This window comes from Mus musculus, chromosome 14, assembly GCF_000001635.26.
Source record: "Mus musculus strain C57BL/6J chromosome 14, GRCm38.p6 C57BL/6J".
Lineage (NCBI taxonomy): Eukaryota > Metazoa > Chordata > Mammalia > Rodentia > Muridae > Mus > Mus musculus.
The window spans coordinates 118385536-118401650 of record NC_000080.6 but is presented as its reverse complement, the minus strand read 5'-3'; the positions used below and the strand labels follow the sequence as shown (position 1 = coordinate 118401650).

At 43.8% G+C, this 16115-nt stretch overlaps 1 long non-coding RNA gene across 1 annotated transcript in view; it reads right to left on the bottom strand.

Moving 5' to 3' along the window:
* Nucleotides 1-3485: 3485 nt before the first annotated feature.
* The window catches only part of 1700044C05Rik (RIKEN cDNA 1700044C05 gene), a 32288-nt gene continuing 19658 nt past the window's right edge, over nt 3486-16115 (bottom strand). Inside the window, exons 4-6 of the long non-coding RNA NR_045624.1 lie at nt 11544-11650; nt 6975-7050; nt 3486-3820 (exon numbers count right to left, since the gene is read on the bottom strand). This is a non-coding gene — a long non-coding RNA (RIKEN cDNA 1700044C05 gene). The remainder of the gene's footprint in view (nt 3821-6974; nt 7051-11543; nt 11651-16115) is intronic.

The following is a 16115-nucleotide window of genomic DNA, read 5'->3' as shown; positions in this document are numbered from 1 at the left end:
CCCTTATCTTTAATAATCCTTAAATTCAGCTATTTCTGTGACAGCTAAGCAACAAAGCTCTTCAACTAATGGACTGTCAATGAGTTGAAGGAATTGTGCACCGTTGATTGTGCCCAACACATAATTCATCCATGAGTAATTTTATATCCTAACATGCCTTCTTGGTTTATGTAAATTTTAGCCAAAACTAGACACCAACAAAACACTCCCCATGTAGAACAGTAAAGCTTTAGTAGAGAATCTTCATAACTTCGGCACTGATAATTTTCTCTCAGTTTTTAATAAAGCAGAAATATACTCTGGAGACCTGGAGCCATAGTGTCGCAGCACAAGAAAAGAAAGTGGGGTGGTGTTTTTAGGAGCCTGATTTAAAATTAAGACCCTTGGGTTTCACTGAGTTCGAATTAGTAGTTTAGCTTCCTGGTTGGTTAATGTAATTGGTTCATATTCTTGGTTCATAATCCTCGTTGAATATGTTTTCTGGATGTCAGAACATGAGATCCTGGGCTGAGATGTTATTAGTGTGGGCACTAAATCAGAGGCCTAGTGCCTTCCCACAGTTACTTTCAGAGAGAAGAAAATGCTAAAAAGAGAATTGCCCGGCACTTAGCTATTTGAAAAGACAAGCTATAATATGCAGATAATTGAGGAAGAATAGTTTTGTCTTTTCTAAATTGTGTGGACAACTACCTTAATCATCTGCCTTGGAATGACATAGTGGCATCTGTCCTGAAGTGACGGTAAATTATGACAAGGCCAGACCCTGGAGCCATTAGTGAAGAACATGGTGGCTGCCTTCATCCCTCCCTTCCTGGCCTGAGGGAGAACGAGCCCATGCTTCTATGGAGAAGTGGATCATTAAAAGGGCACTGAGGGCAATTCATGAGTAGCTTTTCAAATATAAAGTGTCGCTTGCCTCGGAATGTGATGTTCTTCCTCCATCTTCCCAGATGTTACTGAACATAGGCAGTGTGCTGATGACAACCTTGGCCAAATTCACACAACACAAAATGCCATTACCAATGGTTGGGGTTTAACAGATGCTGGCTATAGAGGCATTGCTAAGCACTGACCTGACTCAGGCTTTTAAATTTTTAAAATTCTTTTTACCTAACTGAACTTATTTCATGTTAGCTCATCTGGCGCTGTGTGGACAAGACGTACAGTCCAAAGGGTTTGGGGGGAGGACCTTGAAACCCTGGACGGAGGGACAGATGCTCTCTGGTCCCTTCTCCTTCAGGGTGCCATTGCTTTTAGCTTTGTCATTTCTCTCCTTGCAACAACCTGCAGCGCTCACGGAATAAAAGAAGAGTGGAAACAAACCGGCTCCTGTCATCTCTAGTGACTTTTCACTTAGTGGACTACTTTATGGATTAAAAAACTTTTCCCCTTCTTCTTGTACAGCAGTGCTCACAGGAGCTTAGCCAATAGATGGTATCGTGCCTTTCCGAGCCTATGCTCCGGGCCGCCCACGGAAGCATATCTGTTCGAGGCGTTCATGCAAATTATTACTTATTGCCCTGTATGCTCATAAATTAATAGCTTCTCTGTGGATGAAAAACAGGAATTAGACAACCATTAAGGTTGAACAATGTTTAAAGAATATTAAATATTAATATATGAAATGAAAAAATATTGCAAACGATATCAGCCGATACGCCAAAAGCACGACAAGCCAAACCTGAGAATGCAAATAATGAAAACATGTCTTCAGCTTGATATTCTGAATGGTTTAGTATTCAAATTAAAGTTGATCCCCCCCCTCTTTCAGTAAAAACAAAACCAAATATTTACTGCTGTTGCCGTACTGCGTGAGAGTTTATTTTTTTCACACTCAGAACAAAAACAAATTTAATGGAGTAACTAACGAGGTCTGGATTATTTTGGTCACTGTGCTTAAGGGAAGGATTGTCTTTGCAATATTGAAAATGAATAATGTGGATATTTAGAAAACATGCGTTTGTGAGTCTCGGCTTTTTTTTTCTTCAATGCTTCATGTTCGCAAACGCCTGCTGAATGGAGGTTGCAGGGCAGTGAGAGCACCTGTCAGACACTGAAAAGCAATGGATTCAGGCCAAGGTTGCTGAGGGGAGAGGGGCTGCAGCATCCTCCTTGCTGTCCTTGGAGTCTGGAGCAGGAGTGGCCACTAGTGTTTGGCAATTGGGAATGTAAGAGACATGCTTTCATTGCTGTGGTGATTTGAATATGCTTGGTCCAGGGAGTGGCGCTACTAGGAGGTGCGGCCTTGTTGGAGTCATTGTGGCCTTGATGAGGGGGTGGGCTTTGAGACCCTCCTCCTAGGTGCCTGGAGACAGTCTCCTCCTGGCTACCTTTGGATGAAGTTGTAGAACTCTCTGCTCCTCCGGCACCGTGCCTGCCTGGATGCCACCATGGCTCCTACCATGATGATAATGGACTGAATCTCAGAACCTGAAAGCCAGCCCCAATTAAATGTTGTCCTTTATAAGAGTTGCCTTGGTCATGGTGTCTCTTTACAGCAATGGAAACCTTAACTAAGAAAATTACTAAACCACTCTTAAAACTCACTGTGCATCCAGGAGGGAAAGTTAGACATCTAGGCACTGATTCTGCACACATGTCAAGTCTCAAAACGTTGGCTCTCTGATCTGATCCTTCCCACACACAGCAGGAGTCTTAAGGTCTTACATGAAGAACGGCTCTTGACTGACTCCTCATTTGTTACATGGGGCAAGAGCAAACACCTTACACAGGTGCTTGACTGGGCTGCTTGAATAATATAAAACTCCTTAAAGCATGGTAATATTTGATACTAGAATTTACCTTTCTGGGTATTTTTTTTTTAATGAAAACATTCTGCTAGTTGTGGAGGATATGAACTCAAGTAGTCAAAGGGAAACAAGTATATCTGAGTGTTTAGGAATTCATGCATGTATTAAGGAAACAATGGCTGCCTTCATCGACGACATTGCATTCTCACAATGACATTATGAAGTAGACATTTCAAGCTATCCTTTGTCCATAGATGATGTCACTGCATGGGGGTTACTTTTTCAAATTCATGTGGCTAGAATCTCTGCCTGGTTTCACGTTCCAATGTTGTCTAGTCTCTTATTCTTCAGGGATCTCACACCAGAGGTGGGTCCTGGTGAAACACATTCAACAAAATAAGAGCAATGTATTCTCTGCGTGTCAGCATGTGGACTCTGAGGGCCACACCTACTTAGAGGGTATATGTGTACCTTCCTGACTATGACAGCCAGAGACAGCTTCCTAAGACAAAGGAGCTCTCACCAGCCTCCTGAAGAGCGCAAATGAGAAGGAAAGGTGGCCCTGAGGAAGATCTTCAGAGCAAAGGCATCTTGGTCAGTGTCAGCTTGAAATGTACAGGGCTATAGTAGCTGCTGTCAGGGTGGAGGCAATGGACCATCCATCCTGGCCAGGCAGGAGTCTCAGCACCTCTGAAACCAAAACAAAACAGGCACGTTCATCCACGTTCAATCTGTGGGTAGCTGTGAAGATGGTTTATTTAAGAATGTTGGATTTATATATAAGGCACCAAGAAGTTACATCTAAGATATTTGACATAAGGACTTGTAGAATTTTTGATGCTTTGGAATGTAACACAGCCATATAGTCTTTGAGAATCATAGCTTAAAGACTTAAAAGTTTGATAAAGAAATTTGATAAAAGCCACCCCCCCCTCCAAGAAACATGTCCAGGGGCCTTTCAGATATGGGGATTCATACGAATTCTTCCAAATGTTTTTCTTTGCCCATCGCCAAGAAATATGTAGGTATGGTTGAAATTAATTCTGGTGATCCCTGTACAGGAAGCAAGCCTGAAACCAAGAAAGAGAATGAAAATAATCGCAGTCCAGGACTCATATTAAATAAACATTCCTAAGAAACAGAGTGTGGGACCATCTAAAATGTCTAAAGACAACATCTTGCAAATTTCATGCAGAGCCTTGTCTTCATGAACCATGGTCTCTCCAGAGATGACAGCCTGATACCTGGGAGGCCTCAAAAGTCTGGGATTAGGTCACTATCCAATGATTTATTTTTCTTATGTCCCCTCTCATTTCAAGCACAGTTTTTATGCTTATATCTGTTTTCATTGAGCACAGAACAAACAAGCATGCAAGAGCCTTTGTGGGACAATTACTTGAAGAGAGTCCCAACTTTTATCTTCATTTTTATTTCTAGAAATTATTCTAAAGTAGTCAGCATATGGGAGACACAAGAAGCTGAAGTTACAAAGAAAAGAGGAATCTTCTGTCTTAAGGCAACAGAGCTGATTTGAGGCAACTGACTCAATGAGATCTACTGACACATTTCATGTCCTATATACCTCCGAATGGTAGTGGCCAGGAGCTTAAAGATGGAGAGTGAAGAAACAGATTCAGAAATTATCTCAGGACAACAGGTTTGTGAAGAGAACATTTATCAGTTAAAGACAAATAAAGAAAAGTTAATAGAGACGGAAGAAAGCAGTGGGCAGATGGCCACACAAGCCTGACTTCGTATTTTCTCCTGCTGGGGAACATGATGTTTTGTTACTATCTCTTGATTCACTGATATAAAGGAAGCCTTGGAAAGCAAAATCCATATTGCTTGCTAGAGTTTTGTATGGCCTGGGTAGTACATAGTCAGTGTGGTATACAGAGACGGATACACCCAGGTAGCCTAGTTGTGGGTCTGTGGATTTGACAATTGCTCAGAAAATGTACAGACTGGATTCTACTCCGCAGGGAAATGTGGAAGCTTAACTAAGCCTCTTCACACCGCATGCCTGTATCTCTTCCTGTTTTTACTTTACACAATGAAACTCAGGTTCCTGCTGTTCTCAACCAAGTTTCTACAGGTTCTACAGGAATGAAAGGTTCACGGGCATGCCTTGGATCCAGAAAGGAGTCCGAGAATCTCTCAAGCATTAGACACCAACAGACATGCTACCATGGAAGGGAGAAATCTCACAGGGTTTCAACCCTAGATAGAGACTTGCAGGCAACCACAGAATTCTGAAGGCAGGACATTTTAATTTCAAAAAATTATACACATACAAACATACATACATACATACATACATACATACATACATACGTGGTGGTGGTGGTGATTTCAGAAGGTGTGGCCAGAGTGAGAATAGACCCCATAGGTTCATATGTTTGAATACCTGGTCTCTGTTAGTGAAACTATTTGGGAATGATTAGAAGTCATGGACTTGTTGGAGGAGGTGTGTCACTGGGTAGTAGACTGTGAGGTTTCAAGAGTCTTATTCCATTCCTAATCTCTCTCCCCCTCCTGCTCACCCTTTCCCTATCTTGCCCCTCCCCCTCCTCTCCCTCTCCCTCTTTTTCCCCTTGCCCCCTTTCTTCTTCCCAGAGCCCCCTCTTGGATCATGACTGCCTCGCTACCTTCCATGCTCCCCATCAGTATGGTCACAGACTCACTCTCTGTAACCGTAAGCCCTAAATAAATTCTTCCATGAGTTCCCTTGTCCATAGTGTCTGCACAGAAATTGAAAAGTGATGACAATAGTGTCTACTCTAGGAGAAATGAGATGTCCTTTAAAATAAGCCTTGTAGGAAGGAGGCATCAGATGGTGTGTATGGGAGGCGTCCCAGTGAGTGTTCTATTGATGTGAAGAAATGCAATGGCCGTGACAACTCTTGTAAAAGAAAGCATTTAATTGAGGCTGACTTATAGACCAGAGGTTGAGTCCATCATTGTCATGGCAGGGAGCATGCTAGCATGCAGGCAGACATGGTGGGTGAGAGTTCTACAATTAAGATCCAAAGGCAGGAAAGAGAGAGAGAGAGAAAGAGAGAGAGAGAGAGAGAGAGTGAGAGAGAGAGAGAGAGAGAGAGAGAGAGAGACTAGACCTGGCTTGAAAATTTAAAACCTCAAGGCCACCCTCAGTGACACATTTCCTCCAACAAGACCACGCCTCCCAATCCTTCTCAAGTAGTGTCACTCCCTAATGCCCAAACATATATGAGCTTATGAGAACTATTCTTATTTGATCTACCACGGAAGAGATGGGTTGACAACTGAGAAACTTATCTTGGTTTCTCTGGCACCATTCCACAAAGGGACTTTCGAGCCTAGGACGAGATGCAGGTAGCACAATTATCAAGAACACAGGATCTACCTAAGCCTGCAGGTTGGTCTGATACACAGGTGCCTGTTGTATAAACTCTAAAATGTCCATGTAATCATACTAGTGGGAAGATTAAATTTTTTCCTGCTCTCTTGCTTTGGATTTCACTCTAGAACAAGAGACTAGGGCCTCTGAGGGCCTAGCTGCCTCAAACCTCTCTAAACCTTTGATCTTAGAGAGTCACAAGCAAAAATTGAGAAGAAATGGAGTAGACATCTCTTCTTCCTTGGGAAGATTGGCTGTAGCTTGCACGACGCTACGTTTTGGTCCCTTTTACAGTTTCTAGAAGGTCACATGGTTAGGCAACAAACAGTAAAGGGTAAATTCCATGCTTCCCGTCTTCCAGTCCAGTTCCCTTTCCTAATCAAAGGCACAATGTGCAAGATGGAATTCCTCTGGCTGACACTGTTCTGGTCCCCCGGGGGCCTTAGGAATGTAGAGTGAAGTCAGTCTGAGATAGAAGGACTCCATGCACAGGAAGGAGGCTGTAGTTGAGTTTGTACAGTGCCTGCCTTGCATGCAGAAGACCCTGGGTTCTACTCCCAGAACAGCAATCATGGTGCATACCAATAATGCCAGCATGTTCAAAGCAGGGGTAGGAGGTCAGGAGTTCAAGGCTATCCCAGCCTCACAGTGAGTTAGAGGCCACGTGAGACTCCAGTTTAAAAACAAACAAACAAACAAACAAAAAACAAAGCAAAACTGATGCTGGACAGGTGACCTATGGACGAAGGGCATGTCACATGAGCAAAGGACTGAAGTTCAGATCCCCAGAACCCACATAACTGTTGTGTGGGTAAGGGGTACACCTGTAAAGGCATGGGACACACCTGTAATCCAGTGCTCAGATGGCAGAGACAGATCCGCGAGCAAGCTGGCTGGCTGACTTGTCACATTAGCTGAGCTCTGGTTTCAACAGAGAGACCTTGTATCAGTGAATAACATGGAGAGTGATTGAAAAAGACTCCCAGCTCTTGATCTACACACACACACACACACACACACACACACACACACACACACACACACAGAGAGAGAGAGAGAGAGAGAGTAAAAAAAGGGGAAAGATTGTTGATATACAACTTGTGGCTGCAGGTGTCAATATTTTTTAAGGTTTCTGCCATTTAAAAAGAAGCTTAGAAGTCATTCCTTTAGAGAAGAGGAGGAAATTTTATGTTTCTCATTTTTTTCTCCTCCCTGAATGTTCATGTAAGCATACTAGTGGGAAGATTAAATTTTTTTCCTGCTCTCTTGCTTTGGATTTAACTCTAGAACAAGAGACTAGGGCCTCTGAGGGCCTAGCTGCCTCAACATGCAGCAATACAGTTGTGTAAAGTCCTTCCTGCAGAGCCCGGAAGATCTCTGTCAGCAGCTCTCAGGCAGCAGGGGTATGGTGAAGAGTCCAGAGCAGGGGGTTACTAAGGTCTCTCTAAGGAGATAGCAAGAAGCTGTCTCAGGGGTCAGATGGTGCAGAGGGTAGGGCTATTAGGATGTCTGCATTGCAGAAAATAAAAACCAAAAACCTAAAGACCTCAGCTATAGTCTAAGCTTTATCGAATAGCAGGACTTCTGGAGCTGACTCATTTACAAACAAGACTACCAGGGCGGCACAGAAGGCAGTCATGTGACTCACGTTGTCTCTAGGCTATCACCTATCTGTCTGAGTCTATTACTCAGGGTCTCTATTGTCTAGCAGATGCCTGAAAAACAGACTCACCCTTTAGTGACAGAGGAGAACTCAGGCAGAGATTACTGGGCAGAGAGGCTCCTGCTTGCGTGTTTGAATTGCTTCTCACCAAGAGAGTCACAGGCATTATCAATCGCCGTTACCCGTTTTCTCTTCTCTCATCAGAGGCATCGCTGGCCACAAAAGGCTGCTCACGAACAGCCTGTGATTGTGGTTTCTGTGCATTTGTGAGGAGAGTAACACAAGGAGCTTTTGGGGTGGGGGTGAGGGGCAGGAAGGGGTTGGGCATCTGGGAAGCAACTGCTCCATCTGCTCATAGCCCAACTTTCCCCAGAGTTCCAAGTGAGGCTCCCAGGAGGGGTCAATGTCAAGTTTAAAGCTTCCCTCCTGGCTCTGAGTGGATTCTCTCTCCAGCCTTCCCTACTAACCTCTCCCTCACTGGCCTCCCGAGTTCTAAGAAACCCAATGCAAACCTAAAATGTCGACCTGAAGATTAGCTAGCAATGGAAATAAATACTCTCCTGGTAATAAATTGGATAAGAGGTCTCGGTCACCAGTCCCCCTGCCTCCACACCGTGTGTGTGTGTGTGCGGGGGGGGGGGGGTATTCAGGTACACCTGTATATGCATGTGTGTGGAAGTTAGAAGTCAGACACCATCCACCATTTTTTTAAGGCTGACTGGCCGTGCAGCTCCAGACATTTGCCTATCTCTGCAAACTCAGCACCACAGTGGCACACTCATGGCACCACCACTGGCTTTTATGTGGTTCCTGGATTGGAACTCAGGCAGCAACCATGCAAGAGTCCCAGCACTGAGTTAGGACCGATCTCCCGGGATGCCCACCTACTCAGAGCCCCAGCTTCCTTGTGTGGCCGCAAGTGTGCAGAATGAGATCTCGGCTTCAAGGATCCTAAACTCTCCACCAGTTCCCTTCCTCAGACTCACAGCAACCCACGCTGCGTCTTTGCGGAAAGTCATGCACCTTGAATCTTGAATTGTTCTAAAGCGGCTTGTCCTGAACTCAGGAGCTTCACAACACATCCTTGTCTGCATCCTCTGGCACACTCCATGGAACTGTTCTTCCTTCATTCCCTTGCTTCCAATGACTGTGAATCTTTTTTTCTAACTTCATCATCACAGCGAGGCCAGAGGCCCGTGATTATCCAAGCCACCTTCCAATTCACAGGCGTTCTTGGTGTTCTGCATAGAATTCAATACAATGCTGCGGGCTGAAAGCGCAGCAGAAATGTATCCAGCATCCTAATGTTCTTCCATTTCCCCGGGGGCCTCTGTTGATTGGCGCTCGGATCCTCTTACTTTCTGCAGATATTGGGTCTTTCTTCTTGGGTCGGAGGACTCAGGGCAAGGTTCGCTTCAGAGGAGACTAAGCACACAGAAGAGGCTTTCTTGTCAGCAGACCCAAGACAGAAACTTCTTTTTTCCCTCCAAGAAGAATACGCTCGAGAGAATATTCTCAGGAGGTGTCGTCAGTGGCTTTTGTTTTTGTTACTCCAAACCAGCAAGTGACATTTTGGGACAGAGGATGAATGTTTCCATGGAGTAGGGCCAGAGTGGGGACCAGTTGTTCTAGAGCGAGCCTTCTCAGAGTAAAACACCACAGAGCTTTAGCAAACCGCAGAAGCCCAGTCCTGCTCTGTTCTTGGAGCCTGATGGTGTGTGCGTGCACCTGTGTGTGAGTGTATGTGGTGTGTCTGTGTGAGCATTTGTGCATGTGTATGCGCGTGTGCGTGTATACATGCGTGCATACATGCATGTGTGTGTGTGTGTGTGTGTGTGTGTGTGTGTGTGTGTAAGATGTGTGTTGGGGCACGTATGTGTCACATTGTATATATGTACAGGATGGAGGACTGCTTGTAGAGTCGGCTTTTTCCTTTTACTTTCATGTGGGTTCTAGGTCTGGGATGATGAGGCCCACACAGCCAGCACTTTACCCACTGAGCAATCCTGCCAGCCCATCCCAACCATTTCAGTGGCATTAAGAACATCCATGTGCTGTGCAGAACCACCACCGGCATCCATATCTGAGCCCTCTTCCCTTGGCAAAGCTCAGCATCTGTGCCCACTGAAAGTCATGCCAGCGCCCTGCTTGACACTGGCCTTCTGGTTTGGAGCGCTAGGAGTCTGACTATGGCATTTCTCCATTTAGGATGAAGTTGCTTCCCTGGCGCCATGTCTGCTGGATACCTCCCTGTTGAAGCTTATGCCTGAGTTTCTTCCACACATTATACATTGTGGCTTCTCCTTTTGTGCTTTTATGGGATTCCTGAGTGAGTGAAGAATGGGTCTCGGCATCTATATCTGTTTCTTGTGCTTGTTCATGGGCTCTTTCTCTCTTTATCTGTTTTGTCCTCTTCTCATGTGTTTGTGGGTTTTTTTTTTACTATATTATGTTTATTGTATTATTTTTATTATATTATATTGAATCATTGTCCCTTAGAAGCCCGTTTGTTTTCTAATAACAGACAGAGGGAGGTGGGGAGGAATGGGAAGGAGGAGAGGGAGGAAAACCATGCTCAGGATATATTATGTGAAAACAAAATCTACTTTCAATAAGAGAAGGGAAAAAAGGGACTTTAAAAATAAAGTTGAGAACAGAAACCTAACAAAGTCATTTAAGAGAGCTTCTTCTAGGGAGGGGCTCACACCAGAAACTCAGGTCCACATGAAGAAAGAAAGTAGGAGAAGCAATGAAGTGTCCCTGTAGGTCAACTTGATGCAGACAGGCGAGCCTGCCAGGCATTTTCTTAGTTAATGGTTGACAGTAGGAGGGCTCAGCACCCTGCAGGAGGTGCCACCCTGGGAAGACAGCCCTGGAGTGTACAAACAGGCAAGCTGAGTAAGCTGGGTAAGCAGGTGAGCAGGTAAGTGGGTAAGCAGCGCTCGCCCATGGCTTCTGCTCCCTTCTGCCTGAGTCCCTGCCCTGACATCCCTCACTGATGGGCTGTGGCACAGAAGTCTAAGTCAAGCAATCTCTTTCTCCCTGCAATGTGCTTTACCCAGCACTAGAAAGCAAGCTAGGGCAATAGGTTACTTTCTTCACATTCATAGTTAGCCTGTTGTTTATTTAAAACAACAACAATAATAATGATGATAATAATAATTATAAATATGCTTCATAGAGGCCCATAATAATGGAAGAATGGCATTTTATTGTGTGATATGTAAGGGAGGAGCTGTGTACACTGTTGTGAGGGACCCATGCTCCTGTGAAGTTGTGTAGAGCAGCGCTGTGTAAGGATGGGCTTAGCCACGTGATCGAGGTACACAGCAGTGATAATAAGCACATTAATAACAGACACTCTTCACAGAAGTGATGCTTAATGTTGAGAGTTGGCTTGAGACAGTGTAAAATCACCTGGGAAGGGGGCTCAATTAGTGACTGTCTAGACTAGGTTGGCCTGTGGGTATATCAGTGACGAATAGTTTCAAAAGAAATTTTTATACAACATGTTCTGATCTCAGTCTCTCCTCCCTCATTTCCTCCCAGATCTTCCCCGCCTTCTTTCTCTTTTAGGAATACAAAGATGCAAAAACAACAAAATAAAGTTTCTTTTCTAAAAAGGAAAACTACAAGAAACATACATACACACACATCTCATAAAAACACAAAATTGGAAACTAGAGTATACAGCAAAAGACAAATAATAATAATAATAATAACATAGACAAAGCAACTAGAAAAAACATACCACTGGGTTCTTTTTGCATTGCCCACCTTCGCTGACCATGGAGCTTGTCTTTACTGAGTTTGAGGCCAGCCTCATCTACAGGACAACCAAGGTTACTCAGAGAAATCCTATCTCAAAAAAAAAAGTAGTATTAGTAACGATAGAAGAAGAAGAAGAAGAAGAAGAAGAAGAAGAAGAAGAAGAAGAAGAAGAAGAAGAAGGAAGAAGAAGAAGAAGAAGAAGAAGAAGAAGAAGAAGAAGAAGAAGAAGAAGAAGAAGAAGAAGAAGAAGAAGAAGAAAACTAGGTAACAAGAAGAGCAGTGTTGTAGGGATATAAATGTCAGATTGAACTGACTAAAGGCCAGAGCGAGCATCAGCATAGCAGGATGGAGAACGTGCTGGGCGGGGGTGGGAGCTGGAGATACTGCTCAGCTGTGGTTAAGAGCTCTCTTCACCACTTAGCTCTTGCTCCTGTAGAGGACCTGCATTTGCTTCCCAGCACCTAACTCCAGTTGCAGGTGACACAACATCTCACCTGGCCTCTGTGGGCCTTTGGCACATATGCGGTACACAGACATACATGCAGGCAAACACTCATCCACATTAAATAAAAACCAATGAAATCCTCTAAAATGTGTTAAGATGTAAGACTTTATTAATTTAAGACATTTTAATTTACAGAACATAAAAACAAAGGCTGGGGAAAAAACCCTTAGGAAAACAGAGAAATCCATAAAGTATAGTGGGAAATGTTCATAGATTTCTTAGAAGTTGATGAAATAAGATTGACTTCCAGTGTTCATCGTATAAGCAAAGATTTAGATGCCATGTCTTCTGCAATCATAGCTACAGCATTTGGATACATTCTAGGTCACACGGAAAGCATCAACAACTGTTTTACCCTTGCCATCGTAGCCAGGTACAGTGGCGCGTGCTGTAATCTTTGTACTCAGGAGTTTATAAGACAACCCCCATAACGCATTTGGTCACGGTCACCCAAACAGACTAACACAAAGCCGAATGTTAACACCAAGTATGAAACTGGGCTCACGAGCTTAAGGGGCAGTGTTAGATGGATGAACTCCATCTGTGCTTTCTTTTTCTTCTTAAACACATTCATAGAAATCTTAGTTGGGGAATCATGATGAATATTAGAAATTAAATGTGTAAAATGGCTAAACACACTGCAGGAAAAACTGTAGAGACAGTTTTTCTTTCTCTCTCTCTCTCTCTCTCTCTCTCTCTCTCTCTCTCTCTCTCTCTCCCTTCCTTCCTTCCTCTCTCTCTCTTTCTTTCTTTTAACCAACTTTACCCTTAATGTTGTACATATATGAAAATTAGTAGTCACTCCTGTTTACAGCCCCTCCTGGACTGTTAATACAGTGACCAAGCTTGTTAGAGCAAAATATCAACCTGCAGACGCTCTTGTTATTTATGTATTTTCTGAAAATGCCTCAAAGTAGTAACTCTGACCAAAAAAAATAAAAGCATAGTTTTTATGGCTGCCGGTGAGATATTGTCTTTTGTTATACCATGTAAGACTTTGAGAGGAAAATAAAACAAAGTTCTCTAAACCAGAGCATCTGTAAATTCTTTCCCTGTTCTATGTTTGCCTTCAAGGTCATTCCTGAAAACATCCAATAGAAATTTACCAAGTGGAAAATAAATTTTAAAAAGTTCTCAGAATGAACTTATACTGATATATTGTTCAGTACGGGGAGAAGGATTTGGCACACAGCACTCTGGGGATGTAAAACAGTGAACGTGTTTAACCTTGGCAATCTTCAGCGCTCCTTCTGGCCGAGTCACACCGAATTTTCTAAGCAAATGGGTGCATTGCCAGTTGGCCAGTGAGTGGCTTCGTAATACGCTGGCAGGGAATCATTCGTGTTCCAGACCTGGTGAGGCTTGGCTTGGCTAAGGGGCAGACGCTTGTGGATGCTTCTCACTAACTCACGGTATAGAAAGAAACAAGCATGGAGCGTCTCCTATATAAAACATTCGTTTCTATCTTCGAGGGCTTTTAAAGTGCAAAAGAAACAGCTAACTCGAGGGTAACCGGGAAAGCTATGATTTAGAAAAGCATTTTGTTAAATTCTTAAACTCCCATCTTATATCTAGAAAATGGTGTCTTATTGTCCTCTTCAAAGACAAATTGCCCGGACACTTATTTGGATATTTGCTGAACTTGGCCATTGTGCCTGCAATGGTGAGATTTTCTTTAAAGAGCCAGGATGCTGCTGTCTTAGACCTCAATCTATCGGAGTCCTTAGCTTAGGATGCTGAGTCTACTGTTCTTCTTGTTAGCACTGGACACTATGAGCCTAGCAGTGTTTCTGTCTCTGGGATGCTCAGACGCTTACTGCACACTACGGGAAGCCAGAGGAGGCCTCTGTAAAATAATCATTACTTTGTGTTTTCATTTTGATGATAAACAAGTGCATTATGAAATCAAAATAGTTTGCAAAAGCAATGGAAGAATCAATTGACTACATAACGTGGCACACACAGCAGGCCAGACTTAGTCTGCTGCGCTGGTCAGAGTACTTTCTATTGCAAGAGCACAAAACTATTCCATCAGAGTAACATTTCAGTGTTGGAAACTGGGATTCTCTTACCGTATGACACTGGATCTATCACAGACTCCCAAGTGTTAGGAAGTTTACCTAGTGTTGAATGTGCATATCTTAGGACATCAATTATCACAATCATGGGTCAACACTTGATCCAATTTGCCCCCTAGAAGCATCTACACATTTAAACTGTAAAATCTTTAAATTCCTCGACAAGCTAATGCAGCCTGTGATAAGTAGAAGAACACTAGTTAAGAAAACATGAGTGCACTCGCTATGGAAAAAAGTACAGAGGTTCCTCAAAAAAAAAAAAAAAAAAAAAAAAAAAAAAAAAAAAAAGCTCTGTTGAACACGACCTAGCCTGGGTTCAATAGAATTGAAAGCATCTCAGAGATACAGTCTCTGAGATATTCACCACAGCCGAGGACAGGGAGGCAAACCAACATGCAACAGTGTGCAACGGGACGTCACACAGCCCCAAAAAGGAAGGGAGCCCTGTCATTGGTGACCCACGGATAAACTTAGAGGCAGGTAAATCAAACCAAACTTGAAGACAAACACTACCTGATGTCCCCTGGCCCGAGAATGGTTCCTGGAACAAGGAGGAGGGAGAAATGGAGGAGGGGCAAGGAAGGAGTCCCAGAGGCCCACTGCAGCAACTGAGCAAGCACAATAACAACAACGAGGGCCGAGGAAGCCTTAGATTTCAGTGATGCGATCACATATATACCTTCAAAGTCGGGTTGTATGCAATGTGTGGGAATAGCTTTTTATAAATAAAAAATAACTCAAGGACATAGGGTTTTTTTGTTGTTGTTTTGTTTTGTTTTTTGTTTTGGTTTGGTTTTTCGTGACAGGGTTTCTCTTTGTATCCCTGGCTGTCCTGCAACTCACTCTGTAGACCAGGCTGGTCTCGAACTCAGAAATCCTCCTGCCTCTGCCTCCCAAGTGCTGGGATTAAAGGCGTGCGCCACCACCGCCAGCTAAGGATATAGTTTTGATAAATACACTACAAAACACAAACACGGAGGCTGTCTGGATTCTGAGCCAGGGCTACTTATAGAGTCTCTGAGTTTGGGTCCGATTCGCTTTTCAAGGGATACAAGATAAATGTGTCAGATGCCATTCTTTTCTCCGTGCCTTATGTGTGCTTTCGAGAGAGCGCTTATGTGTGTATACGTGTATTTTAAAAGATAGCTGTAGCTGCTTGGATATTGTTGATTCCATCTCCAGGAAAGGAAAGACTTGACAAGCGCAGACATGCAGGGACCGTCCATGGCCCACAAAGGCTCGCTGCTGCCGTTCCTGTTGACAGTTTCCACTTGAAAAGTGACTCCTACGGGCGGGCGGGCAGCATCAACACAAACCTTCCCGACGAGCTTAGTCGTCATCAGAAATACCAGTGAATATAGGAAGAATGGGTGGTTGAAAGAACTGACTGTATGTTACCCGAGTTGTGTCGCTGTGTGTGCACCATACATATATGTTAAATTGACGTATATAAATATATACAAGCACACACATACAGTTCTGTCATTCCTTTGCAGACAGAAGCTTTGAGGTTGAGCTGTTTCTTTTGGCAGCAAGACAGCAGCAGACTCCATTTATCTGAGAAGACATTCTAACTTCAGGAAGCAGAAAACACATTACTCATAAAAAAAAAAAAAAAAAAAAAAAAAAAAAAAAAAAAACCTTTTGTAACACCCCTGCCCTCCCCCATACACAACGTGGCTACCCAACGGGCACTGTCCAACAAATAACACCCTGGTGACACTGCTCGCTTGAAGAACTTCCTGCAAGCCAGCTTCAGCAAGTGGCTGAATTCCAGAGTTGGCTTGTCAGCCTAGGGAGGGGAAGGTTCACACCTGTGTAAGCCTGCTGCTGACTGATGGATGTTCAAAAGCAAACCCAGCGGGTCACACCCACTCTTCGTGCCTCCAGGAAGCAAGATGAATTCAGGGTCTGGGGTACTGTGTGGGAGGAGCCCAGCTTCTTTTCCTAGTTCCCGATCCCTCAGCCC